Genomic DNA, 27,601 nt, shown 5'->3' on the forward strand with positions numbered 1-27,601 from the left:
CCCTCAGGCGGTTCTCCAGGCCTTTCGGCTGGATCGCCGCCCACACCTCCCGCCCCACCGGCACTCCTGTCCCCCCCACAGGCCTCAGCCGCTCTTTTAGGGCCTTATACAGGGCCCTGTGGTGCAGCACCAACTCCCTATCTGCACACTCCTTGTGCCTCTTGGCCCAGCGCCCCACCTGCGCATAATGAGCAGGGGCCACCTGCCCCCTCGGCACCCTGTTGTCCCACCCCACCAAAAAACGCACAAACGATGAAAACCAAAACCGAACAAAATACTGAAATTTATGCCCCTGGGGGGAAACCAAAGAAACACACACATTACAAAAAAACAAAACATCTAGCTTGAGGGGAAGGTGAAGCACATCCCTCCCTCCCTCCTCCACCGCCATGTACATCACCTCCCTCCTCACATATTCATAACCCCCCCACAAAAACTTAAACACGGCCCGCACCAGCTCCCTCCTAAGCCGCACGGGCAACAGGAAAACACAGGCCAAATAAATCAGCCCCGGCAGAATGTCGGCCTTTAGGACGAGGACCCTCCCGGACAGTGTGAGCCGGCGTGTCATCCAGAGGCCTAATTTGCTCTTCACCCCCGCCACCTTCCTCTCCCAGTTCCTCGCTGCGTCCCTCCTGTCTCCCTCTCCAAACTCTACCCCCAGTACCTTCACTGGCCCTATACTTACCTGCAGCCCCCCCTGTCCATCCCTTCTCCCCTTCCACGCCCCTAAGTACTTAATTTTTGACTTTGCCAGGTTAATAGCGGCCCCCGCCCCCCTGGCAAAGTCCCCCACCACCTCCATCGCCCTCCGCACACTCCTGTCCCCATCCATAAACAAACACACATCGTCCGCATACATTGCCAACTTCAAAACCTCACCCCCCGCCCCTGGCATTGGCACCCCTTTTATCCCTCCCTCCCTCCTAATTGCCTCCGCCATTGGCTCTAAATATAAAACAAAAAGGAGTGGTGACAAAGGGCACCCCTGCCTTACCCCCCCCTTCTGCCACACCATGTCCCCCAAGTGCCCGTTAACCCCTACCCTACTCCCTACACCCCTATACATCACATGCAGCCACCTTAAAAACTTTACCCCAAAACCCAAACGCCCTAAAACCCCAAACAAAAATCTATGACTTACCCTATCGAAAGCCTTCTCCATATCGAGAGAAATCAAGGCAAGCGGGAGGTGCCTTTCCTCCACCCAACACAGGACATCCCGCGTGAGCTGGAGATTCCACACTGCTGTTCTCCCCTCCACCCCACAGGTCTGGTCCTCCCCCACCAGGAACGGCATGGCTAACCTCAGCCGGCCTGCCAGTGCCCGGGCGATGAGCTTGTAATCTACGCCCAGAAGTGTTATTGGGCGCCAGTTTTTTATGTCAAGCTCATCGCCCTTCTTAAAGAGCATGGCCACCACTCCTTCTTTCATCGAGGGGCCAAGCTCCCCCTTCTCAAATATTTCCCCCACTACGTCCAAGAAGTCTGGGCCCACCATCTCCCAGAATCTACAATAAAATTCCTTGGGGATCCCATCCTTCCCCGGGACCTTCCCTCCCTTCATCCCAGAGAGGGCCCTTCCGAGCTCCTCCAAGCTGAAGGGCACCTCCAAGACCGCCCTCACTCCCTCCGGCACCTTCTGCTCCACCAACCCCAAGAAATGTTCTGCGGCCACCGTATCCACCTCCCTTTCCCCAAAAAGTTTGGCGTAGTACCGGGAGGCCACCTTCTGCATCTCCTTTACCTCTCTCTGCACCCTCCCGTCCTCCCCCCTCAACCCTTCCATCACCCTCCTCACCCTCATCGCCCTTACCCTCTGAAAAAAGTAGGCCGAAACCGCCTCCCCTTTTTCATGTAATTCTCCCTGGCTCTTAAAAGCCAGGGAGCGCGCCTTCCCCTCGTGCAGCGCCCTTAGCTCTGCCTTTAACCCCTCCCACCTCCCCTCATCAAACCCTTCCCCCTTGTTCCACCGCACATATAGCCCCTCTAGCTCCCTTTGGAGCTTACGCGAGTACCTCTGCTCCCTCCTCCTCCTTCCCCTGCAGTATCTGATAACAAAGGCCCTAATTCGGGCCTTTGTTATCTCCCACCACTCAACCGCGGTACCGAAGAAGGGCTTCAGCGCCCTCCATCCCTTGTACTCCTCCCCAAAACGCACGCAAAAGGCCTCCTCCTCGAGCACCTGTGTGTTCATGCGCCAGCACCCCCTCCCAAAAGCTGGCGCATCCCACCCCACTGTCACCGCCACCCCGCTGTGATCAGAGAAAAACAGCGGGATCACCTCCGCCGCCTTCACCATCTGCCCCCCCGAAACAAAAACATAATCAAGGCGGGACTTGGCCCCCCTGCTGTTCCCCCAGGTAAGCCCCGGGTCCCTCGGCCACACCTCCCTAAAACCGTCCTTTAAGGAGAACCTCCCCAACACACCCTTCAGATGTGCCGCCGAGAAATCCGGCACCTCAAAAGAAACGTTAAAATCCCCCCCCATCACTACCACCCTGCTCGTGGCACACACCTGCTCCAGGGACACAAAGAAATCTTTTCTCCTTTGTACCAAGGCTGGAGCGTACACGTTCACAAACCTCAGCCTTCTCCCCCTCCAATCCCCGTCCACCACGAGGACCCTCCCCTGAACCCAAGAAAACACATTTCTTATACTTATATCCCTCCCTCCAAACAAAATTCCCACCCCGGAAGAATGAGCCCCTCCCACACTCCAAAAAGAAAACCCCTTCTTCCACTCAAAAGAAAATTTGCGAGCATCCTCACTGGACCTCAGGTGCACCTCCTGCACAAAACAAACAAAAAACCTCTTTTGTGACAAAAAATGAAACACCCCCCTTCTCTTTCCATCGTTCCTCAGACCCCTCACATTACATGTCAGTACCATTACACTTTCTGCCATGATACCTAACTGAGGAAACCAAACAATAACCCTCCCTCTCACAGGCCAAACCCCCCCACCCTCCCTCCCCCTCCCTCCTCGCAATCTAAAAAAGGTACCTCGTTCGGGGCCCTCTGTCGGACCGGCCCCTCGTCGTACCCACACTCGGACAGGGGGGAAGCCATGTCCCACACCAGGCTCTCACTGCTCGACACGTCAGTGGAGTCCCCCGAGTCCAGGTGCGATCCCCCCCTGACCACGCCGAGCCTGACCTTCTTCTTCTTCTTTTTCTTCTTCTCCATCCCAGGAGATCCGCTCTCCCCGCTGGTGCTCTCCACTGCCAGCTCCTCTGTGGCCTCCGCCCACGTGAGGGTGCGGCTGCGCTTCACCCCTCCCTCCAGGCCTCCTTCCTCAGCCCCAGCTGCCCCTGACACAAGGGCTCCCTCTGGGGGTGCCTTTCCTGCAGCCTCCTCTTGGCCCACCACCTCTGCTCCACCCGGGGCCGGCACTGCTCTGCCTGCCTTCGCCTCTCTCCTCCTGCCCCGAGGACATGGGGTGGGGGGCACCTCTCCCGATGACGGCACCTCTGAAGCCGAGGCCTCCAGCTCCGACTCCTCCACCACCTCCTCGACCGCCTTCTCCGCCACAGGAGCTGCCTCCAACACCAGCTCTGTCTCCTCTCTCTGCTCCTCCCCCGCTGCCTTGCTTCCCTGTCCCTGGGCCTCGTCCTCCTCTCCTGCAGGGGGCGCTGCACCAGCAGGAGCAGCACTGCCCTGCTCCCGTCCCCGCTGCGCTTCCTCCTCCCCACCTCCAGGGGGAGCTGGCTGTCCTCCGGCTGCCTCGGCGTAGGTGCGCCTCCGGGCTGGGCAGTCCCGGATCAGGTGTTCCAGGCTCCCGCACAGATGGCACTTCCTTCCTCTGGGGCACTCGCGTGCCGCATGGCCTTCCTCCCCACACGCCAAACAAACGAAGGAACTGCAGTCCTTGGACATGTGGCCGTACTTGAGGCATCTCCTGCAGTATGTGGGCAGTCCTGGATAGGTGAGGAAGCCCTTATCCGGCCCGATGGAAAAAACTGCAGGCAGATGCCTCACACCTCCCACCGCCTCCTCTTCAGGCCTGAGCCTCACCAGGTACTGCCTCTTCCCATTCCACACACCAAAGTAGTTCTTCACCCTCACCTCGGGCCTCAACACTGTGCAATACCTCCCCAAGAAAACCTCCACCTCTCTCGCCGTAACAAAGGGGTTGTAGGTAAGTAGGGTAACCAGCTTGACATTGTTTGAGAACAGCGGCTCCATAACTATCCCCTTCAATACCTCTGCCTCCTTCCTCTCCTTGTAGGCCTCGAAAACCTCCAAGCACAGGCCCTCACTCTCCAGCGTCACGTCAAAAAGTCCCCTACTTGGATAATCCTGTACGCAGTACATTTTGTCGACTCCAACATTAAATAAATCGTGAAACACTCTTACTATTATGTAGCGCAGATCCACCTTCCCTCTTTCCTCCACCGCCACCTGCAGCCGGATTGTGTTCCTCCTCCTTAAAGCTCCTCCCGAACTCTCTGGTCCTGGCGCCGTCATGGTCCCCCACACAGAAAAAATCCTCTAATCGCACAAAAAAGTTTCGTTTCCGTCTGATAAGAACAGATACTACACTTGATCTTAGCCAAAAGGCCGAGAAGCGATAACCGCACACTGGCCCCTGCCGACGGCGCCCTCCCGGTGGCCCCGGACCGCGCTCGGGGCAGACGCCACCTGGCCCAGGGGCCGGCCCCCCTCCCCGCCTTCCCAAGAACCCTGCGCACGCACTGACTGGCCGGTCGGCGAGCTACCGTAACGACCGGACTCAGCTGGCTCCTCCCACCAAGATCCACTGTCCTCCACTGGCAGGCACAGCCGCCAAAAACACTCGACACATACCGAGTACGCTGTTACGTACTTACTACCGAGTTACTTACCGAATAGCTGCTCTCTAGGCAGCGACCAAAGCTATTTAGCGAGCGGGGCATCGATCGCACGCGGCAAGCAGGCGATAAGCCAGAAACGAGCAAGTCGGCGACTCGCAAGCAACCCGCATACCTGTCGCACATTGCCGTCTGTCCTTAAACCGTTCGAAGTTGCCCCGCCCTGTGGACGGAGCATCCAAAAATAGCACAAACTCAGGTGCGTTCCTCTCCACGGAAATCTTTAGTAAAAGGCGAAAGATTTGTGCGTGCTGAAGAGAAACCCGAGCGAAATGTGACCTTTCAGCGCACCAGGCGCCTCCGGCCCCCTTCCCAGCCACTCCCACTGACCCGGGGTTGCCACTGCCGCCAGCCGGCCGGACAGACAATCCGAGAGGGAAGGTGGGAAAAGCGAGACAGCGCAATGACAACAAACAGTTACGTCCCGCACAGAAAACTACATCATTTTGCTAAACAGAGGCAAGCACACTTACAACAAGGGCACATATTCACCCTATTTACAACACAATTTACATACATACAAAATAAACAAACAAACAAACAAAAAGGGGGAAGAACAGGGCAACCCACCCACCTAGTAAAGGACAACAAAACACAACCTTTTTTTGCACAAAACTTGGAGAGGCGCACCGTTCCCGAACGCACTGCAATAACGGGTCGATGCTTGAAGCGGACGGAGCAAGCTCCTTCTCCGACTCCCTGTGCCAAAAATCCGTTTAATATGTAGTCCCCTGATAGGGGACGTATCAGATATTAAACTGATAAGAACAGATTTTTTTTTTTTTGTATTTAAATTAATTTATTGGTCCGCACCAACCTCATTACATTTTCATACAAACAATAAACAAACAAATTCCAAACCACATCCTCTTAACAACTGTAAACTCAAAACCCCACCCTCCCCTGAAGTCCCAAAGTCCCAACACATTCCCACTGTATCAACACATTTCAAACCAAACAAAAACAGAACCGAAACAACCATACAACCCCCCACCCCACCCACTCCCACCCCCCACTTACCCTAATTACAAAACCCCAAACAAACAACTCCAACAACAAAAACAATACAAATACAAAAACAACAAGAAGAAACCCACCCTCCACCCTCCCCCCTCCCCACCCCACCCCACCTCACCCCACCCCACAAACCCCGAACCCAACCACCCCAATCACATACATTCTATTTACATGCTTACATATTCCCAGGACCCCCCTCCCAGAGGAAGAGCCTTTCCAGGCCTCCCCAGTACTCCCGCACCCATTCCCACCCGTGCACCACCCCATCCCCCCTTATTCTCTCCGCTACCCTCCCCGAGAACCTATAGTAGAGCTGGCTGGGAGTCAGGACCCTCAGCCTCGTCCCCACTGCTGCCATCCTGTCCTCCCACAGCACCCACTTGCCATACCCTATCACCTCCCACACTACACCCTCAGCCACAGCTCCCACTGCTGCCAGCCCCCGCCTATACAGGACTCTCTCTCTGCTCAGGGTGAAGGCAGGCCCTACCCCACTGAGGAGGCCCTGCACCAACCCCCAGTACACCCTTGCGAACCGGCACTCCCATAGGGCGTGAGCCACCGACTCCACCAGCCCACAGCCCCTTGGACAGAGTGGACTGGCACTGCACCCATGGCGATGCAGCACCTCCCGCACCGACAGCCTGCCCATCGCGCACAGCCAGTGGAGGTCCCGCACCACCCCTGGTACCCTCCCCCCGCTCACCTTGCCCCACTCGAGGTTCAGCGGCACCCCTTCAGGACCTGCCACTTGCCTGCCCGCAATGCTCTTATACAGCAGCCTGTGCTGGAGAAGTCTCTCCCTCTCCACTGGAGCCGGGCACTGCCTAAGGAAGCGCTGCACCGCCTGATAGGCCGGGGACTGCTGTTCTGCCCGTGGAGCCACGTGGGTCAGCGGCACCCAGTGCCTCAGTGCGGTCGCCAGGTGGAGACGGGCGAAGTGGTAGCACTTATGTGGGACCCTTTCCAGGACCATTCTACATGCGAAAGCTGTAAATATCGCGTCAAGCTTCAGGGGGATTCTCGGCACGCCGCGACCCCCCATGTCCACTGGCATGTACATGAGGTCGCGACGCACATATTCGTACCTCCCTCCCCACAGAAACTTGAACATGGCCCTGGTCAGGGCCACCTTGATCCTAGCAGGAACTGGGAAGACGTAGGCCAGATGCAAGAGTAGCGGGAGCAGGACAGCCCTCACCACTACCACCCTCCCAGTCAGCGACAGCCGCCTGCGTGCCCACACCCCCAGCCGCGATCTCACCAGCGCCATACGTTCTTCCCAGTTCCGCTCACCACTGCCCTGGGGAAAGAAACGCACCCCCAACACCTTCAGTCCCCCTTGGCACCGCTCCCAGCCACCATAGTCCCTCACCTCCTCTCTCCACCGGCCACACAGCAGGACTGAGGACTTGGACAGGTTCACCCTGGAGCCCGTCCCTGCCGCAAACCTGTCCACCAGGACTCTCACCCTTGCCAGGGACCGAGTTGAAGACACAAAAATTGTTGTGTCATCAGCATACTGCTGGATCTTCAACTCGGCCCCTGCAGCCCCTGGGATCCTCACCCCGTCCACACCTGGGTCCCGACGCACCAGCTCTGCGAAGGGCTCCATGAACAGGACGTAGAGCAGCGGGGAGATTGGGCACCCCTGCCGCACCCCCCCCGCTTGCTCCACAGCCCCGCTCAGAAACCCATTTATTTTCACACAGCTGTACACTCCCCTGTACAGAATGCGCAACCAGGACAGAAAATGGGGGCCCAAACCCATCCGCTGCAGGACCCGGAACAGGAAGGCGTGCTGCACCCGATCGAAGGCCTTCTCCTGGTCGATGCTGACCACCGCCAGAGGAAGGCCCCGATCGCGCACCCAGTCAATTGTGTCCCGCAGCAGAACCAGGTTCCAGCTGCAGGACCGCCCCGGTACCCCACAAGTTTGGTCAGGGCTGACCAGGACGTCCATCACCTGCTTCAGGCGGACCGCAGCTGCTTTGGCCAGCAGCTTATAGTCCGCCGTCAGCAGGGTGATTGGACGCCAGTTCTTTAGGTCAGCCCTGTCCCCTCCCTTGTGGAGCAGCGACACCACTCCTTTTCTCATGGAGGCCGACAGCGCTCCCCCCTCCAGAAGCGCCTGAAAAACCTCCATGAGATCCGGACCAATGATGTCCCAAAACTCCCTATAGAACTCCCACGGGAGTCCGTCATGCCCCGGGGCCTTCCCTTCCCTCATGGAGCGGAGCGCCCCTGTCAGCTCCTCCAGACTGAGCTCCGCCTCCAGCGCCTGCCCTTCCTCCCGCCCCAACCGGGGCACCACACACCCCAGCAGTGCCTCCTGCTCCTCCGGGTCGCACTCTCTCCTGCTGAAGAGGTCTCGGAAGAAGCCCTCCGCGATCCCCAGCATCTCCGGGACCCCCGTTTCCAGCCCCGCTTCCCCTTTCAACCCGGTGATCACGGCGGCCCTCCTCCGAGCCTCAGCAGCCTGAAAAAAATATGCGGTGGCCTTCTCCCCCTCCTCCATCTCCCTCAGCCGGCCCTGGAAGGCCGAGGCCTTAGCTCTTCCCTCCAGGAGGCTTCTCACCCTCTCCTTCGCCCCCTCATACGCCTCCCACCTCACTGCCCTCCCCCTGTTGAGCTGGGCGTGCATATAGGCGAGGAGATCTAACCACCTCCTCACCTCAGCCCGCTCCCTCCGCCGCTGCGCCATGCTGAAGTTTCGGCAGAACAGCCCGAAACGCCCTTTGGCCGCCTCCCACCACTCCACCGCTGTGGGGTACAAGCCCCGCAGAGCCCTCACGGCCTTATACAGCCCTCTAAAAGCCTCCTGGAATACCCTAGATTTTATTAGGGAGGTATTCAGCTTCCAGTACCCCGGCCCCCATTGCGTGTCGGGAATGGGGACCGCCACCTGCAGCATGTCATGGTCCGATGCCCATGAAGGCTGCAGCGTGGCGGTCACCCCCGCCCACTCCTTTGGCACGAAGATGTAATCCAGGCGGCTCGCAGCTCCCCTGGAGTTACGCCAGGTAACGCCTGGAGCCGCCGGATGCGCTGCCCGAAAGGAGTCGACCAGGCCGTGGTCCCTGACCAGCTCTGCCAGCGCTCTCGCTGAATGTTCCACTCCAGCCGCGCTAGCCCCACCCCCATCCAGCGACACATTAAAATCCCCCCCCAGGATGATCCGTCTGGAGGTGGACAGACTGGGCACCAGCTCCCTGAAAACTTCCAGCCTCCGCCCACTCCGAGTCGGCCCGTACACATTAACCACCCGTAATTTGCAAGAAGCGCAATCAATGTCTGTAAACATTGCCCGCCCCGCCACAATGTCCACAGACTCCTGGACTTCCATCCCTACTCCCTTTACAAGGATCCCCAGCCCATCGGCATGAACGCTGCCCACCGACCACGCCGATGGGCCCCACGTCCACTCCTTCGTAAAGATAAGTACGTCCCCCATGTCCCGAAGATGCACCTCTTGCAACAAAAACACATCTCCACCTGTTGCCGCCAAAGAGGCAAAAAGTGCCTGCCTCTTCCCCGAGCTCCGCAACCCCCGCACATTCAAAGTAAAAACATTAAACACCATTATTTTAAACAAAATGTTTTACCTACCCACCCTTACCTTCAATCTCCTTCCTTCTCGGAGGAGTCCCCCCCTCCCTCGAGTCCTTTCTCCATCCCCATCACCCCTGTTATTCCCGCCACATCCCAGCCCACAAACTGGGAAGACGGGCTGACTGCCGGTCCTACTGAGGCCGCAGGGGCTCCAGGTGCTTCCTCCCGGTCCACCTCAATGTCCACCTCCTGGGCCTCCCCCTCCGCCGAGTCCGATAGGGCCAGGAACCTGTTCTGCAGAGGGATGCCCGGTCCCGCCTTTGCTTCCCTCCCGTTTGTGTCCCCCGAGCGAACCCGCTTCCGCGCTGCCACCTGCGCCCACTCCGGCACCTCCCCCTCTGGAGGAGGGCTGTCCCCCCACGCCAACGGGGTCTGCAGGTCCGCCGTGGTGCACATAGCCGCTCCCTCCGCCTCCGGGGACAAGACCTCCTCACCAAGAGGCACAGACAGGGGGGAGAATAGCTCCGGCGAACCCTCTCTCGGGACCCCGGACTCCTCCGCCACGGCCCTCGCCTTCATCACCACTGCGCCCAGCCCCAAGCCCAGGCCAGGACGCGAGGAAGGCCCGAAGATCTGCTCACCCTTGGACCTCCCATCCATGCCTCCCAGCGCCGGAGCAGGATCCCGATCTCTTGGCCTCGCGGCGAAAGCCCGGACCGGACCGGAATCCAGACCCAAACCGGAACTCCCAGCCGGACCGGAACCCGGACCGGAATCCGGACCCGGACCGGAACCCGGACCGGAATCCGGACCCGGACCGGAACCCGGACCGGAATCCGGACCCGGACCGGAACCCGAACCGGAATCCGGAGCCGGACCGGACCCAGGAGCAGGACCCGGACCGAAGCTCGGGGGCGCAGCGGAAACCGGACCCGACCCAGACCCAGACCCAGCCGCCATGACCTCATTTGATCCGCCTGCTTCCTGCTCCGGTCTCCCATCCGCGCCGCTCCGTGGCTCCTCCAAGGCTGAGGCCTCGCCCCCATGCCCAGGACGGAGGGACGGATCCAGAACAGGAGCCAGCCCCCCAGGCCCCACCCCTTCCTGAACCGGCCTAGTGGCCAAGGCCGCCGCAGAGCCTGGGCTTGTAGTGCTGGAAGGCCCAGCCCCGTGCTCCGAAGCCTGCCCTCCCTCCGTAGCCGACTCCCCTGCTTCTCGCCCGGCCTTCTTGGTGCTAGGCCGTGCTCGACCTCCAGGAGGCCCAGAGTAGGCCCCAAACTCACCCTGCACCAAGGCCGCAAACGACCTCACCCTTTCTGGGCAAGCCCGGAAAAGGTGCTCCACACTCCCGCAAAGACTGCATGTTTTCGGGGCCACGCAGTCTTTTGTCGCGTGCTCTGTCGATGCACAATGTCTGCATCGGTCGGTGGAGCACACCGCCTTAACGTGCCCGTACATCCCACACCGTCTACAGTACAATGGCTGGCCTGGGTACACCAGGTAGCCTCTGTCCGGGCCTATGGAGAAGGCCCCTGGTGGATGCGCGATCCCCCCCACACCTGAGGGATCTTGCTTAAAACGTACATAAAACCGCCTCTTACCGTTCCAGAAGCCAAACTTGTCCTTCAGCTTGACTGCCTCCTTCACCTCCGAACAATACCTCCGCAGGAAAGCCAAGATGTCCTCCTCCCGCACAAAAGGGTTGTACATGTGGACGGTAAGAGGTCTCAGGGCCTTGGTGTAAAGCAAATGCATCGTAATGCCTTGTAGCGCCGGATTTCCTTCACACTCCAAGAACTTTCGATGCAAATTAAAACACGCCGCTTCCGAAAAAAAAGTTAAATCAAAAAACCCTCTTTGGGAAAAATCCTGCAAACAAAACACCGTTTTCCGATCCACCATCAAAATATCCTTCAAAACTTTTTCAACAAAAAAATCCAAATTAAAGCCGTTGCGTTTCTCTCCCTCCTCCATCTCCACACGAACCGTGTTCTGCAGCCGCACCCGATAGGCCGGCAATCCACCGTCTGGTGTCTCCATCCTCTTCTCTATCTTTTAGCCAAAAGGCCGAGAAGCGATAACCGCACACTGGCCCCTGCCGACGGCGCCCTCCCGGTGGCCCCGGACCGCGCTCGGGGCAGACGCCACCTGGCCCAGGGGCCGGCCCCCCTCCCCGCCTTCCCAAGAACCCTGCGCACGCACTGACTGGCCGGTCGGCGAGCTACCGTAACGACCGGACTCAGCTGGCTCCTCCCACCAAGATCCACTGTCCTCCACTGGCAGGCACAGCCGCCAAAAACACTCGACACATACCGAGTACGCTGTTACGTACTTACTACCGAGTTACTTACCGAATAGCTGCTCTCTAGGCAGCGACCAAAGCTATTTAGCGAGCGGGGCATCGATCGCACGCGGCAAGCAGGCGATAAGCCAGAAACGAGCAAGTCGGCGACTCGCAAGCAACCCGCATACCTGTCGCACATTGCCGTCTGTCCTTAAACCGTTCGAAGTTGCCCCGCCCTGTGGACGGAGCATCCAAAAATAGCACAAACTCAGGTGCGTTCCTCTCCACGGAAATCTTTAGTAAAAGGCGAAAGATTTGTGCGTGCTGAAGAGAAACCCGAGCGAAATGTGACCTTTCAGCGCACCAGGCGCCTCCGGCCCCCTTCCCAGCCACTCCCACTGACCCGGGGTTGCCACTGCCGCCAGCCGGCCGGACAGACAATCCGAGAGGGAAGGTGGGAAAAGCGAGACAGCGCAATGACAACAAACAGTTACGTCCCGCACAGAAAACTACATCATTTTGCTAAACAGAGGCAAGCACACTTACAACAAGGGCACATATTCACCCTATTTACAACACAATTTACATACATACAAAATAAACAAACAAACAAACAAACAAACAAAAAGGGGGAAGAACAGGGCAACCCACCCACCTAGTAAAGGACAACAAAACACAACCTTTTTTTGCACAAAACTTGGAGAGGCGCACCGTTCCCGAACGCACTGCAATAACGGGTCGATGCTTGAAGCGGACGGAGCAAGCTCCTTCTCCGACTCCCTGTGCCAAAAATCCGTTTAATATGTAGTCCCCTGATAGGGGACGTATCAGATATTAAACTGATAAGAACAGATTTTTTTTTTTTTTGTGGTGAAGCTCAAAGTCAAGGCATTAGCGTTGGCTAAGAGTTTTACCTTTTTATTATTAAATCTACTCTAACTAAGCCTATTCACATATGTACAACAACGCCGTTGTCCGAATCAAAATCCAAGTCAATCCATATCCAAATCCAATTTCCAGTAGCAATAAATCCAATCAGATAACCCCGAAGGGTACAATTCAAGCCCCCGAAGGGTTCAATTCAGGCCCCGAAGGGTACATTTCTAACCCCGAAGGGTACTAGTCTATCAGGGGGAACCTAAAAAACCCCCGATCGCTCCTCACCACCAGGCCGAAGCCTGGCTTGAGAGCAGGTGGAGTACGCTCCAGACCTCCGGCAGAGACCCTAGGGGATCCATGAACCATCATGGATCTTACCCTTGATCTTAGCCAAAAGGCCGAGAAGCGATAACCGCACACTGGCCCCTGCCGACGGCGCCCTCCCGGTGGCCCCGGACCGCGCTCGGGGCAGACGCCACCTGGCCCAGGGGCCGGCCCCCCTCCCCGCCTTCCCAAGAACCCTGCGCACGCACTGACTGGCCGGTCGGCGAGCTACCGTAACGACCGGACTCAGCTGGCTCCTCCCACCAAGATCCACTGTCCTCCACTGGCAGGCACAGCCGCCAAAAACACTCGACACATACCGAGTACGCTGTTACGTACTTACTACCGAGTTACTTACCGAATAGCTGCTCTCTAGGCAGCGACCAAAGCTATTTAGCGAGCGGGGCATCGATCGCACGCGGCAAGCAGGCGATAAGCCAGAAACGAGCAAGTCGGCGACTCGCAAGCAACCCGCATACCTGTCGCACATTGCCGTCTGTCCTTAAACCGTTCGAAGTTGCCCCGCCCTGTGGACGGAGCATCCAAAAATAGCACAAACTCAGGTGCGTTCCTCTCCACGGAAATCTTTAGTAAAAGGCGAAAGATTTGTGCGTGCTGAAGAGAAACCCGAGCGAAATGTGACCTTTCAGCGCACCAGGCGCCTCCGGCCCCCTTCCCAGCCACTCCCACTGACCCGGGGTTGCCACTGCCGCCAGCCGGCCGGACAGACAATCCGAGAGGGAAGGTGGGAAAAGCGAGACAGCGCAATGACAACAAACAGTTACGTCCCGCACAGAAAACTACATCATTTTGCTAAACAGAGGCAAGCACACTTACAACAAGGGCACATATTCACCCTATTTACAACACAATTTACATACATACAAAATAAACAAACAAACAAACAAACAAACAAAAAGGGGGAAGAACAGGGCAACCCACCCACCTAGTAAAGGACAACAAAACACAACCTTTTTTTGCACAAAACTTGGAGAGGCGCACCGTTCCCGAACGCACTGCAATAACGGGTCGATGCTTGAAGCGGACGGAGCAAGCTCCTTCTCCGACTCCCTGTGCCAAAAATCCGTTTAATATGTAGTCCCCTGATAGGGGACGTATCAGATATTAAACTGATAAGAACAGATTTTTTTGTATTTAAATTAATTTATTGGTCCACACCAACCTCATTACATTTTCATACAAACAATAAACAAACAAATTCCAAACCACATCCTCTTAACAACTGTAAACTCAAAACCCCACCCTCCCCTGAAGTCCCAAAGTCCCAACACATTCCCACTGTATCAACACATTTCAAACCAAACAAAAACAGAACCGAAACAACCATACCACCCCCCACCCCACCCCCTCCCACCCCCCACTTACCCTAATTACAAAACCCCAAACAAACAACTCCAACAACAAAAACAATACAAATACAAAAACAACAAGAAGAACCCCACCCTCCACCCTCCCCCCTCCCCCCTCCCCACCCCACCCCACCCCACCCCACCCCACAAACCCCGAACCCAACCACCCCAATCACATACATTCTATTTACATGCTTACATATTCCCAGGACCCCCCTCCCAGAGGAAGAGCCTTTCCAGGCCTCCCCAGTACTTCCGCACCCATTCCCACCCGTGCACCACCCCATCCCCCCTTATTCTCTCCGCTACCCTCCCAGAGAACCTATGGAAGAGCTGGCTGGGAGTCAGGACCCTCAGCCTCATCCCCACTGCTGCCATCCTGTCCTCCCACAGCACCCACTTGCCATACCCTACCACCTCCCACACTACACCCTCAGCCACGGCTCCCACTGCCGCCAGCCCCCGCCTGTACAGGACTCTCTCTCTGCTCAGGGTGAAGGCAGGCCCTATCCCACTGAGGAGGCCCTGCACCAACCCCCAGTACACCCTTGCAAACTGGCACTCCCATAGGGCGTGCGCCACCGACTCCACCAGCCCACAGCCCCTTGGACAGAGTGGGCTGGCACTGCACCCATGGCGATGCAGCACCTCCCGCACCGACAGCCTGCCCATCGCGCACAGCCAGTGGAGGTCCCGCACCACCCCTGGTGCCCTCCCCCCGCTCACCTTGCCCCACTCGAGGTTCAGCGGCACCCCTTCAGGACCTGCCACCTGCCTGCCCGCAATGCTGTTGTACAGCAGCCTGTGCTGGAGAAGGCTCTCCCTCTCCACTGGAGCCGGGCACTGCCCAAGGAAGCGCAGCACTGCCTGATAGGCCGGGGACTGCTGTTCTGCCCGTGGAGCCACGTGGGTCAGCGGCACCCAGTGCCTCAGTGCGGTCGCCAGGTGGAGACGGGCGAAGTGGTAGCACTTGTGGGGGACCCTTCCCAGGACCATCCTACACGCGAAAGATGTAAAAATCGCGTCAAGTTTCAGGGGGATTCTCGGCACGCCGCGACCCCCCTTGTCCACCGGCATGTACATGAGGTCGCGACGCACATATTCGTACCTCCCTCCCCACAGAAACTTGAACATGGCCCTGGTCAGGGCCACCTTGATCGTTGCAGGAACTGGGAAGACGTAGGCCAAGTGTAGGAGTAGTGGGAGCAGGACAGCCCTCACCACTACCACCCTCCCAGTCAGTGACAGCCGCCTGCGTGCCCACACCCCCAGCCGTGATCTCACCAGCGCCATACGTTCTTCCCAGTTCCGCTCACCACTGCCCTGGGGAAAGAAGCGCACCCCCAACACCTTCAGTCCCCCCTGGCACCGCTCCCAGCCACCGTAGTCCCTCACCTCCTCTCTCCACCGGCCACACAGCAGGACTGAGGACTTGGACAGGTTCACCCTGGAGCCCGTCCCTGCCGCAAACCTGTCCACCAGGACTCTCACCCTTGCCAGGGACCGAGTCGACGACACAAAAATTGTCGTGTCGTCCGCGTACTGCTGGATTTTCAACTCGGCCCCTGCAGCCCCTGGGATCCTCACCCCGTCCACCCCTGGGTCCCGGCGCACCAGCTCCGCAAAGGGCTCCATGAACAGGACGTAGAGCAGCGGGGAGATTGGGCACCCCTGCCGCACCCCCCCCGCTTGCTCCACAGCCCCGCTCAGAAACCCATTCACTCTTACGCAGCTGTACACTCCCCTGTACAGCATACGCAGCCAAGACAGAAACCGAGGGCCCAAACCCATCCGCTGCAGGACCCGGAACAGGAAGGCGTGCTGCACCCGATCGAAGGCCTTCTCCTGGTCGATGCTGACCACCGCCAGAGGAAGGCCCCGATCGCGCACCCAGTCAATTGTGTCCCGCAGCAGAACCAGGTTCCAGCTGCAGGACCGCCCAGGTACCCCACAAGTTTGGTCAGGGCTGACCAGGACGTCCATCACCTGCTTCAGGCGGACCGCAGCTGCTTTGGCCAGCAGCTTATAGTCCGCCGTCAGCAGGGTGATTGGACGCCAGTTCTTAAGGTCAGCCCTGTCCCCTCCCTTGTGGAGCAGCGTCACCACTCCCTTTCTCATGGAGGCCGACAGCGCTCCCCCCTCCAGAAGCGCCTGAAAGACCTCCATGAGATCCGGACCAATGATGTCCCAGAACTCCCTGTAGAAGTCCCACGGGAGTCCGTCATGCCCCGGGGCCCTCCCTTCCCTCATGGAGCGGAGCGCCCCTGTCAGCTCCTCCAGACTGAGCTCCGCCTCCAGTGCCTGCCCTTCCTCCCGCCCCAACCGGGGCACCACACACCCCAGCAGTGCCTCCTGCTCCTCCGGGTCGCACTCTCTCCTGCTGAAAAGGTCTCGGAAGAAGCCCTCCGCGATCCCCAGCATCTCCGGGACCCCCGTTTCCAGCCCCGCTTCCCCTTTCAACCCAGAGATCACGGCGGCCTTCCTCCGAGCCTCAGCAGCCTGAAAAAAAAAAACAGTGGGCTTCTCCCCCTCCTCCATCTCCCTCAGCCGGCCCTGGAAGGCCAAGGCCTTAGCCCTCCCCTCCAGGAGGCTTCTCACCCTCTCCTTCGCCCCCTCATAGGCCTCCCACCTCACTGCCCTCCCCCTGTTGAGCTGGGTGTGCATATACGCCAAGGCGTCTAGCCACTTCTTCACCTCCGTCCGCTCCCTCCGCCGCTGCGCCATGCTGTACCTTTGGCAAAAAAGGCCGAAACGCACTTTTGCCGCCTCCCACCAGTCTACCACTGTGGAGTAGAACCCCCGCAGTGCCCTCACGGCCTTATAAAAGCCTCGAAAGGCCTCCTGGAACGCCCTGGATTTCATTAGGGAGGTATTCAATTTCCAGTAGCCTGGCCCCCATTGCGTGTTGGGAATGGGGACCGCCACCTGCAGCATGTCATGGTCAGATGCCCATGAAGGCTGCAGCGTGGCGGTCACCCCCACCCACTCCTTCGGCACAAAAATGTAGTCCAGGCGGCTCGCAGCTCCCCTGGAATTCCGCCAGGTAAAGCCTGGAGCCGCCGGATGTGCCGCCCGGAAGGAGTCGACCAGGCCGTAATCCCTGACCAACTCCGCCAGCGCTCTTGCCGAATAATCCCCCCCCCCAGCAGCGCTAGCCCCACCCCCATCCAGCGACACATTAAAGTCCCCCCCCAGGATTATCCGCCTGGAGGTGGACAGACTGGGCACCAGCTCCCTAAAAACCTCCAGCCTCCGCCCACTCCGAGTTGGCCCGTACACATTAAAAATTCTTATTTTAAAAGGACCCTGATTAACGTCTGCGTACATCGCCCGCCCCGCCACAATGTCCACAGACTCCTGGATTTCCATATCAGCGCCCTTCACCAAAATCCCCAGCCCATCGGCATGAACGCTGCCCACCGACCACGCCGATGGGCCCCACGTCCACTCCTCTGAGAAACCCAGTACATCCCCCATGTCCCGAAGGTGCACCTCCTGTAACAAAAAAACCTTCCCTCTTGTCGCCGCTAAAGAGGCAAAAAGTGCCTGCCTCTTCCCCGAGTTTCTCAAACCCCGCACATTCAAAGTGATTACATTTACCACCATTTTTTAAACAAAAAAATTTTTACTGACCTTCAATCCCCTTCCTTCTCAGAGGAGTCCCCCCCTCCCTCGAGTCCTTTCTCCATCCCCATCACCCCTGTGATCCCCGCCACATCCCAGCCTGCAAACTGGGAAGCCGGGCTGACTGCCGGTCCCGCTGAGGCCGCAGAGGCTCCGGATGCCTCCTCCAGGTCCACCTCAATGTCCACCTCCTGGGCCTCCCCCTCCGCCGAGTCTGAAAGGGCCAGGAACCTGTTCTGCAGAGGGATGCCCGGTCCTGCCTTTGCTTCTCTCCCGTTCGTGTCCCCCGAGCGAACCCGCTTCCGTGCTGCCACCTGCGCCCACTCCGGCACCTCTCCCTCTGGAGGAGGGCTGTCCCCCCACGCCAACGGGGTCTGCAGGTCCGCAGTGGTGCACATAGCCGCTCCCTCCGCCTCCGGGGACAAAACCTCCTCCACAGGAGGCACCGACAAAGGGGAAAATAGCTCCGGCGAACCCTCTCTTGGGACTCCGGACTCCTCCGCCCAGACCCTCGCCTTCATCACCACTGCCCCAAGCCCCAAACCCAGGCCAGGACGCGAGGAAGGCCCGAAGATCTGCCCCGGTGAGTAGGCCCGGACCGGACCGGAATCCGGACCCAGACCGGAACCCGGAACCGGACCAGAACCCGGAGCCGGACCGGAACCCGAACCGGAATCCGGAGCCGGACCGGAACCCGAACCGGAATCCGAAGCCGGACCGGACCCCAGAGCCGGACCCGGGCCGGAACCCGGAGCCCGCACGGAATCCGGAGCCGGACCGGAACCCGGAGCCGGACCGGAACCCAAAGCCAGACCCGGACCGGAAACCGGAGCCCGACCGGAAGCCGGACCCGACCCAGACCAAGCCTCCATGGTCTCACTGGACCCCCTTGCCTCTTGCTCTGTACTCCCCTCCGCGCCCCTCCGTGGCTCCTCCAAAGCTGAGGTCTCGCTCCTGTGCCCAGGATGCAGGGATGGTTCCGGAACCGGAGCCAGCCCACCAGGCCCCACCCCTTCCTGATCCGGCCTAGTGGCCAAGGCCGCCGCAGAGCCTGGGCTAGTAGTGCTGGAAGGCCCAGCCCCGTGCTCCGAAGCCTGCCCTCCCTCCGTAGCCGACTCCCCTGCTTCTCGCCCGGCCTTCCTGGTGCTAGGCCGTGCTTGACCTCCAGGAGGCCCAGAGTAGGCCCCAAACTCACCCTGCACCAGGGCCGCAAACGACCTCACCCTTTCTGGGCAGGCCCGGAAAAGGTGCTCCACACTCCCGCAAAGACTGCACATTTTCGGGGCCACACAGTCTCTTGTAGCATGCTCCGCCGATGCACAATGCCTACATCGGTCAGTGGAGCACACCGCCTTAACATGCCCATACAATCCACACCTACGACAGTACAAAGGTTGCCCTGGGTATACCAGGTAGCCCCTGTCCGGGCCTATGGAGAAGGCCCCAGGAGGATGTGCTACCCCCCCCACCCCTGAAGGATCCTGCTTAAAACGGACATTAAAACGTCTTTTCCCGTTCCAAAAACCAAATCTGTCTTTCAATTTCACCCCCTCCCTCACATCTGAACAGTACCTGAGCAGGAAGGCCAGGATGTCCTCCTCCCGAACAAAGGGGTTGTAGAGGTGGATCATCAGGGGTCGCAGGGCCTTGTTGTATAGCAAATGGACGGTAATCCCTTGCAGTGCCGGGTCCTCTTTGTGTTCCACAAATTTCTGGTGCAGGTTGTAGCAGGCGGCTTCTGACACAAATGTTAAATCAAAAAACCCTCGTGGGGAAAAATCCTGGAGGCAAAAAACTGTCTCGCTGTCAACCCTTAGTAACTCCTTCAAGATGTTTTTCACAAAAAAATCCAAAGTGAAACCTTTCCTCCTCTCTCCGTCCTCCATCTCCACCCGAACCGTGTTCCTCAGCCGCACCCTGTGGGTCGGCACGTCACCTTCCGGCGTTCCCATCCTCTTCCCGTCTTTATCTTTGCCAAAAGGCCGAGAAGCGATAACCGCACACTGGCCCCTGCCGACGGCGCCCCCCCGGTGGCCCCGGACCGCGCTCGGGGCAGACGCCACCTGGCCCAGGGGCCGGCCCCCCTCCCCGCCTTCCCAAGAACCCTGCGCACGCACTGACTGGCCGGTCGGCGAGCTACCGTAACGACCGGACTCAGCTGGCTCCTCCCACCAAGATCCACTGTCCTCCACTGGCAGGCACAGCCGCCAAAAACACTCGACACATACCGAGTACGCCGTTACGTACTTACTACCGAGTTACTTACCGAATAGCTGCTCTCTAGGCAGCGACCAAAGCTATTTAGCGAGCGGGGCATCGATCGCACGCGGCAAGCAGGCGATAAGCCAGAAACGAGCAAGTCGGCGACTCGCAAGCAACCCGCATACCTGTCGCACATTGCCGTCTGTCCTTAAACCGTTCGAAGTTGCCCCGCCCTGTGGACGGAGCATCCAAAAATAGCACAAACTCAGGTGCGTTCCTCTCCACGGAAATCTTTAGTAAAAGGCGAAAGATTTGTGCGTGCTGAAGAGAAACCCGAGCGAAATGTGACCTTTCAGCGCACCAGGCGCCTCCGGCCCCCTTCCCAGCCACTCCCACTGACCCGGGGTTGCCACTGCCGCCAGCCGGCCGGACAGACAATCCGAGAGGGAAGGTGGGAAAAGCGAGACAGCGCAATGACAACAAACAGTTACGTCCCGCACAGAAAACTACATCATTTTGCTAAACAGAGGCAAGCACACTTACAACAAGGGCACATATTCACCCTATTTACAACACAATTTACATACATACAAAATAAACAAACAAACAAACAAACAAACAAAAAGGGGGAAGAACAGGGCAACCCACCCACCTAGTAAAGGACAACAAAACACAACCTTTTTTTGCACAAAACTTGGAGAGGCGCACCGTTCCCGAACGCACTGCAATAACGGGTCGATGCTTGAAGCGGACGGAGCAAGCTCCTTCTCCGACTCCCTGTGCCAAAAATCCGTTTAATATGTAGTCCCCTGATAGGGGACGTATCAGATATTAAACTGATAAGAACAGATTTTTTTTTGTTTTTAAAGGTTTTTATTATATCTGCCCTCAGTTTACATTACATCATATCCCTTGGGCTTACATTATTTTTACATTTTATTCAAACCATTTTAAAACCTTAAACACAAAGACTAAACAACACCAACAAAACCCAAGACTTAGAAAAAAAAACCATTTCCCGCCCCCACCCCAAAAGGTAAAAGTAAAGGACAAACCGGTTTCATTTTCCCCTCTCCCACTGGGGCAAACCAGGTTCACCAGACACCTTTCCAAAAATAAAACCATTAAATACTCCAGTCTTAAAAGAACATAAATACATAAATAAATAAACTTTAAGACTGTTAAAACCCAACACACAAAAGACCTATTAAAATCCCACTTTAAAACCCTAGCCTTTCCACTCTTTTGTAATGGGCAGCCCTGTGTCCTTAAAAACCACACTCCTCTCCCTTCTATTCCACAAACACAAAGACCGCCCATTGCTGCTCCTCAGTCCGCACCCACGAGAGTCCATGCTGCGGGGCCCCACAACGACCAGGCCTCGTCCGCGCCTTTCCTCCTCCGGTCTCTCCTCATGTAGTCCCGGACCCTGGATTTTGCCAGCCGCCACACTGCCTCCGGTTCCAGTGCCCTCCTCTCCTCCACCCAGAGAGTCCTGGCTGTCCAGAGGGCCTCCTTGCAGCAGTTCGCTGTGAGCCACATGGCCCTCCAGCTCCTGGTCCCCAGCGCCTGTTTTCCTGCCCCGTAAAGGGCGTGCTGCAGGGTCATTGTCCCGCCTCTGAAGAAGAGGCCCAGCAGGGGGTCGGCCAGCCTCCAGAGCTCCCTGGCGGCCTCACAGTCCCACAGTGCATGGCGGACTGACTCCTCGTCCCGGCATCCATCCCGGGGGCACACCGCAACAGTAGCCAGGCGTCTCGCGTGCATCACTGCCCGCACTGGCAACACCTCGTGGGCGCCGAACCACGCCAGGTCCCTGTGTTTGTGGAGCAGATCCGGATGGGTGACCGCGCTCCAAACGGTTGTTGCTTGGCCTACCGCCAGCCCGCGCACTGGACACACCTGGTCTCTGCCCTGTACAAAAGAGAGGATAGCACGGTGAGAGGCCAGGGTACCCTCCCCCTCCCCCTCCAACCCACACTTCCCCAGAAAGGCCTGAAGCGGCCGATATGGCTTGGGCATCACAAACGCCATGGGCACCGTAAGGGGCACCTTAATGAGGCCCAGCCGCTTCAGGTACCTCCCTATAAAAAAACGTACGAAAAAGGATCCCTTCGTTTCCATTTTTAAAACCATAGATATGTGTAGGGCTACAAATTGGCTCAACATCACCCGGTAAAAATCTGGGACCCCCCTCCCGCCCTTCTCCGGCTCCCGCCTAACCCATTCCCTCCGGAGCCGTTCCCACCCCCCTCCCCATAAAAACCGAAACACACACCGATTAAGACGAGACAGGACAGAACGCGACGGAACAAAAATGACACCCACAAAAGACAATAACGGGACCAACACAGACTTTAAAACCAGGATCTTCCCTTGGAAGGTGAGCCTCCGGAGCTGCCAAAATTGGAGCCTGCGCTCAGCCTTCCTCAGCACCACCTCCCAGTTCTCCTCCCCCTTCCCTTCTGAATTAAAAATGAGTCCCAGCACCCGCACATCCCCCTGAGTCCCCACCAGGGGGAGTGCTTGGCGCTCTCCTTCCTCCCACACTCCAAGGGTTTTTAGGACTGATTTTCCCTGGTTCAGCCTCGACCCTGAGGCCTCCCCGTACAACCCCGCCTTCTCTAAAACCACTTTCACAGAACGAGCGTCCCTACATAAAATTGTGACGTCGTCCATATAAAAGATGCACCTGGCCTCCCTCCCCCCACTACCCGGGATCTTTAAACCCGCTATCCAGGCTTCCCTTCTCAAGACCTCTGCAAATGGCTCTATACAGCACACAAACAGAAGGGGGGATAAGGGACACCCCTGGCGGACGCCGCAGTTGATTTTCACTGCCCTGGTTAGGATCCCATTAACCAAGAATCTACTCCTCGCCCCTGCGTAAAGGAGTCCCACCCGAGCTAGAAACCTGGCCGGAAAGCCCATCTTTTGCAGTACACTGAACATGTACTGGTGCGAGACCCGATCGTAAGCCTTTTCGAAATCTAAATTTAGAAGAGCTAATTTCAGATTTCTGTCTCTCGCCAGACAGATGGCATCTCTCACCAACACCAGGCTGTCCGTGATCCTCCTTCCGGCCACTGCACAGGTTTGATCCGGGTGTATCAAACCCCCTAAAACCGATTTCATTTTTTCTGTTAAAATTTTGCTAAAAAGTTTCAAATCAAAATTTAAAAGTGTGATCGGACGCCAGTTTTTTAGGTCCGTCACCTCTCCTTTTTTAAATAATAGGGTCACAACTCCCTCCTTAAAACTGTCCGGGAGCTGCTCCCTAAAATCAAAATCCTTAAAAACGTTTACCAAATCCGGACCCACCAGATCCCAAAATGTCTCATAAAATTCCAGGGGCAAGCCATCTGCCCCTGGAGCCTTCCCTTTTTTAAAAGACCTCAGGGCGGTGGACAGGTCGGCTAAAACTATGGGGGCTTCAAGACCCACCCCCTCTCCAACCGTTTTGTCTATAACCCCCAAAAACTCCTCCAACCTCTCCTCCGCCACCTCCTTGGTGGAGAAGAGGTTGGAGTAGAAACTTTCCACCTCCTCCCTCAAGCCCTCACTCGTTTCAACCAAGGAGCCATCCTCTTTCCTCAACCCCTTCATGAGGGCTCCCTGCGCCATCACCCTTTTAAAAAAGTACCTGGTGCAGGCTTCTCCCTCATCAATGTCCCTCTCCCTGCTCCTAAAAATAACGCCCTTCCCCTGGGCTTCCGCCATGGCAGCCATGAGACGCCTCGTCTCCTCCACCTCCGCTCGGAAGTCAAAACCCCCGAGCAGGAGGTTAGAGTAGCGATTGAGGCGCCTCTGGAGCCCGGCCCACACGCGCCTCTCTCTCTCCCGCTTCTCCACGCCCGCGTGGATAAAGAAGCTCTTTATTTTTGGCTTCGTGTCCTCCCACCACTCCGCCCTGCTCCCAAACAGGTCCTGGAGAGACTGCCAGGCCATGTACTTCTCCCTGAACTGCTCCTGCACCCCCCGCTCCTTTAGCAGGAGACAGTTCAGCCTCCACACCCCCCGCCCTACTTCCAGGCCGCCTTCCAGCACCAGGGAGCAGGTCAGGAGGACATGATCTGAAAAGAACACAGGGGTGGCCCGTGCTGTAGCCGCTGCCACCCCCCTTCCAAAAATAAAATCAATCCTGGAGGCTCTGGCCCCATCCGGACTAGTCCAGGTGAAGCCTGGAGCCGTATTTACCTGTTTTACCAAATCTTTAAGTTTAAAATCCTTTAAAACCGTGTTTAAAAACAAAGAGGTCTTATCTAATCTAAAATACCCGAAACCCCTCCTCCCTTCCCTTTCTAAAATGCAATTAAAATCCCCCACTAACAAAAGTGGAACCCTCCCCAGCAGGTGTGGGGATAACCCGTGAAATAACTCAAATCTGTCCTGCTTTAACGCTGGGGCATAAACATTTATTACACGAAATGCCACACCCCCAAAACTCAAAGAAACCGCCAAAACCCTACCTGGTCTAATCACCGTGTGACCCACCACCTCCACCCTTGTGTTGCGCACCAGGACTGCCACCCCATCCGCCTTGTTCCCATCCGACCCACTCCACACAGACGGGCCGTGGGTCCACCTCCTCTCCCACTCTTTATAGGAGGCGCTGAGGGGCAGGCAGCATTCCTGTAGGCAGAGGATGTCTGCCCCCACAGTTTCCAGGTTTGCGAACACTGCCTGCGCCCTCCCTGGAGTACGGATGCTTCTCACATTTATTGTGGCTATTGAGATGGTGGCCATTTTTTTGTGAGGGATTTTAAAACAAATAAGCCTCTTAAAAACACGGTAACACAGTTAAAACCATTTTCCAACACCTAGGGCTTAGTGCCCCCTGCTGGCTCAGCCTCCTCTCCCCCTGGGGCTCCCCCGGTGGTGGGCGGGTCCACCCCCAGGTACGGCCACTCATTGGGAGACAGCTGCGGGAAGACCGGGGACGAAGCAGTGGGCTCACTGTCCGACTCCCCAGCCAGCAAGCCCCACCTCTCCCTGAAACTCACCCGTCCCTTCTTTACCCCGCCCTCCTTCTCAGGCCCCACCACCTCGTCAGCCAGCCTCTTCATCACGCCGGCCTGAGCCGCTTCCATCTCCTCCTCGGACTCCACAGTCACCATGGACCCAGCCTCGGAATCCGACTCCACCGGTGTCCCGTACAGGTTTTCCAGGGACCCTTCTGGAAACAAAACCAGACTTCCCTGGTCGCCCCCTTCCCCTTCCTGCCTCTTCTTGTCCTTTTTCCCTACCCTCCGCTCCACCGTGGCCCCGCTGGACTCCCCAGCCCTGACCTCCCTCTCTTCTACCCCTTCCTCTCTCTCCTTGTCTTCCATACCCTTGCCCTGGGCCACTTCACCCCCTTCTTTACCCTTCTCTCCTGCCCCCTCCTGGGCCTTGCTGTTCTTCTCCTCCACTTCCTGCCCTTCTCCCTGGGCCTCTCCCTCAGTCTTCCCTACCTCTTCTCCCTGCTCCTCCCCCTCCTCAGACCTCCCCTTCTCTCCTCCCTGCTCCTCCCCCTCCTCAGACCTCCCCTTCTCTCCTCCCTGCTCCTCCCCCTCCTCAGCCCTCCCCTTCTCTCCAGCCTGCTCCTCCCCCTCCTCAGTCCTCCCCTTCTCTCCTCCCTGTTCCCCCTGTGTCTCTCGCTCCCTTTGCTCTTTGCTGGCTGCCCGGACAGCCTTTGTTCTGTTTGCAAAGGAATCCGGGCAGTCCCGAAACAGGTGGGTATTCTCCCCACAAAGGTTGCACTTCCTCCCCGTTGTGCATTCAGCGGCCAGGTGCCCCACCTCCCTGCACTTACCACACACCACCACTCTGCAGGCCTCAATCAGGTGGCCATATTGGCCACACCTGCGGCACAGCTTGGGCTGACCCTGATAGTAGATCAGCCCCCTGTTCTCACCCAGCACGATTAGTGTCGGCAGGTGGCGCATCCCACTGAACCCTGATGGGTCCTCGTTTAGCTTAATTGGCACTCGCCAAACGCAGGTCCAAATGCCGTCCACATCCATTACTTTTAGTGGAGAACCTCTCACCTGGCAATACCGAGAAAGCCAGGTGACAATGTCCGATTCCTCCACAGTCTCGTTAAACATACGGACAATAGCCACTTTTAGGCTATCATCCGTAAGCCTCTCCACATTGAACATGTCCAACCTCTCCTTAACCGTCTCATACTTTGCCCAGAACGAGGCAAGTTGCTGAGACGTCTTAAAAGAGAGGTCAAAACCTTTCCCTTGCGGGAGAACCACAAGGCAGTTAATTTCAGCTGCAGTGAAACCCAGCACTCCCCTTATAAATTTCCTTGAAAAATCAAGGCGGGACAGCTGCAACAGCTTTCCATCTTTTTCCCTCAAACAGAACCTAACACAGCAATGCCTGCGCGTGCCCACCCTGGCAGCAGACATTTTCAAAAAAAAGGTCAGTTACCGACCAAACCCCACAATAACCACCCAACACACAAATTACACGTTTCTTGTTCAAAATTATTAACCAAAAAAAGCAACCCCGGGCTCTTGCCCAGCCCCGAAGGGCTCAAACCCTTAAATCACCCCAATCAATAAATCACTTACCTTGCTGTCTTCAATCTCAGGAACAAACTTTTTCTTTTTTTTAAATTCAACAAAACAATCTCCTCCACGGACGAATCCTTGACCACGCAGCAATTTGACCGCCTATCTTAGCCAAAAGGCCGAGAAGCGATAACCGCACACTGGCCCCTGCCGACGGCGCCCTCCCGGTGGCCCCGGACCGCGCTCGGGGCAGACGCCACCTGGCCCAGGGGCCGGCCCCCCTCCCCGCCTTCCCAAGAACCCTGCGCACGCACTGACTGGCCGGTCGGCGAGCTACCGTAACGACCGGACTCAGCTGGCTCCTCCCACCAAGATCCACTGTCCTCCACTGGCAGGCACAGCCGCCAAAAACACTCGACACATACCGAGTACGCTGTTACGTACTTACTACCGAGTTACTTACCGAATAGCTGCTCTCTAGGCAGCGACCAAAGCTATTTAGCGAGCGGGGCATCGATCGCACGCGGCAAGCAGGCGATAAGCCAGAAACGAGCAAGTCGGCGACTCGCAAGCAACCCGCATACCTGTCGCACATTGCCGTCTGTCCTTAAACCGTTCGAAGTTGCCCCGCCCTGTGGACGGAGCATCCAAAAATAGCACAAACTCAGGTGCGTTCCTCTCCACGGAAATCTTTAGTAAAAGGCGAAAGATTTGTGCGTGCTGAAGAGAAACCCGAGCGAAATGTGACCTTTCAGCGCACCAGGCGCCTCCGGCCCCCTTCCCAGCCACTCCCACTGACCCGGGGTTGCCACTGCCGCCAGCCGGCCGGACAGACAATCCGAGAGGGAAGGTGGGAAAAGCGAGACAGCGCAATGACAACAAACAGTTACGTCCCGCACAGAAAACTACATCATTTTGCTAAACAGAGGCAAGCACACTTACAACAAGGGCACATATTCACCCTATTTACAACACAATTTACATACATACAAA

The 27,601-nt window shown here is 57.4% G+C and overlaps 6 non-coding genes and 4 pseudogenes across 6 annotated transcripts; all 10 read right to left on the reverse strand.

Moving 5' to 3' along the window:
- Window positions 1-4,466: 4,466 nt before the first annotated feature.
- Window positions 4,467-4,575, reverse strand: LOC133106558 (U2 spliceosomal RNA; annotated as a pseudogene).
- A 432-nt stretch (window positions 4,576-5,007) lies between these two features.
- LOC133105912 (U5 spliceosomal RNA) lies at window positions 5,008-5,124 on the reverse strand. Its single transcript, XR_009704097.1, has one exon. It is a non-coding gene; the product is annotated as a U5 spliceosomal RNA (small nuclear RNA).
- Window positions 5,125-5,472: 348 nt separating this feature from the next.
- On the reverse strand, window positions 5,473-5,652 carry LOC133106477 (U2 spliceosomal RNA; annotated as a pseudogene).
- A 6,281-nt stretch (window positions 5,653-11,933) lies between these two features.
- LOC133105913 (U5 spliceosomal RNA) lies at window positions 11,934-12,050 on the reverse strand. The gene has a single exon (XR_009704098.1). It is a non-coding gene; the product is annotated as a U5 spliceosomal RNA (small nuclear RNA).
- A 356-nt stretch (window positions 12,051-12,406) lies between these two features.
- LOC133106464 (U2 spliceosomal RNA) lies at window positions 12,407-12,593 on the reverse strand. The gene has a single exon (XR_009704503.1). It is a non-coding gene; the product is annotated as a U2 spliceosomal RNA (small nuclear RNA).
- An 834-nt stretch (window positions 12,594-13,427) lies between these two features.
- On the reverse strand, window positions 13,428-13,544 carry LOC133105914 (U5 spliceosomal RNA). The gene has a single exon (XR_009704099.1). It is a non-coding gene; the product is annotated as a U5 spliceosomal RNA (small nuclear RNA).
- A 356-nt stretch (window positions 13,545-13,900) lies between these two features.
- LOC133106449 (U2 spliceosomal RNA) lies at window positions 13,901-14,078 on the reverse strand (annotated as a pseudogene).
- Window positions 14,079-20,329: 6,251 nt separating this feature from the next.
- On the reverse strand, window positions 20,330-20,446 carry LOC133105915 (U5 spliceosomal RNA). The gene has a single exon (XR_009704100.1). It is a non-coding gene; the product is annotated as a U5 spliceosomal RNA (small nuclear RNA).
- A 356-nt stretch (window positions 20,447-20,802) lies between these two features.
- LOC133106402 (U2 spliceosomal RNA) lies at window positions 20,803-20,978 on the reverse strand (annotated as a pseudogene).
- A 6,253-nt stretch (window positions 20,979-27,231) lies between these two features.
- LOC133105916 (U5 spliceosomal RNA) lies at window positions 27,232-27,348 on the reverse strand. The gene has a single exon (XR_009704101.1). It is a non-coding gene; the product is annotated as a U5 spliceosomal RNA (small nuclear RNA).
- Between the last annotated feature and the right edge of the window lie 253 nt (window positions 27,349-27,601).

This window comes from Conger conger, chromosome 12 (assembly GCF_963514075.1).
Source record: "Conger conger chromosome 12, fConCon1.1, whole genome shotgun sequence".
NCBI classification, from domain to species: Eukaryota; Metazoa; Chordata; class Actinopteri; order Anguilliformes; family Congridae; genus Conger; species Conger conger.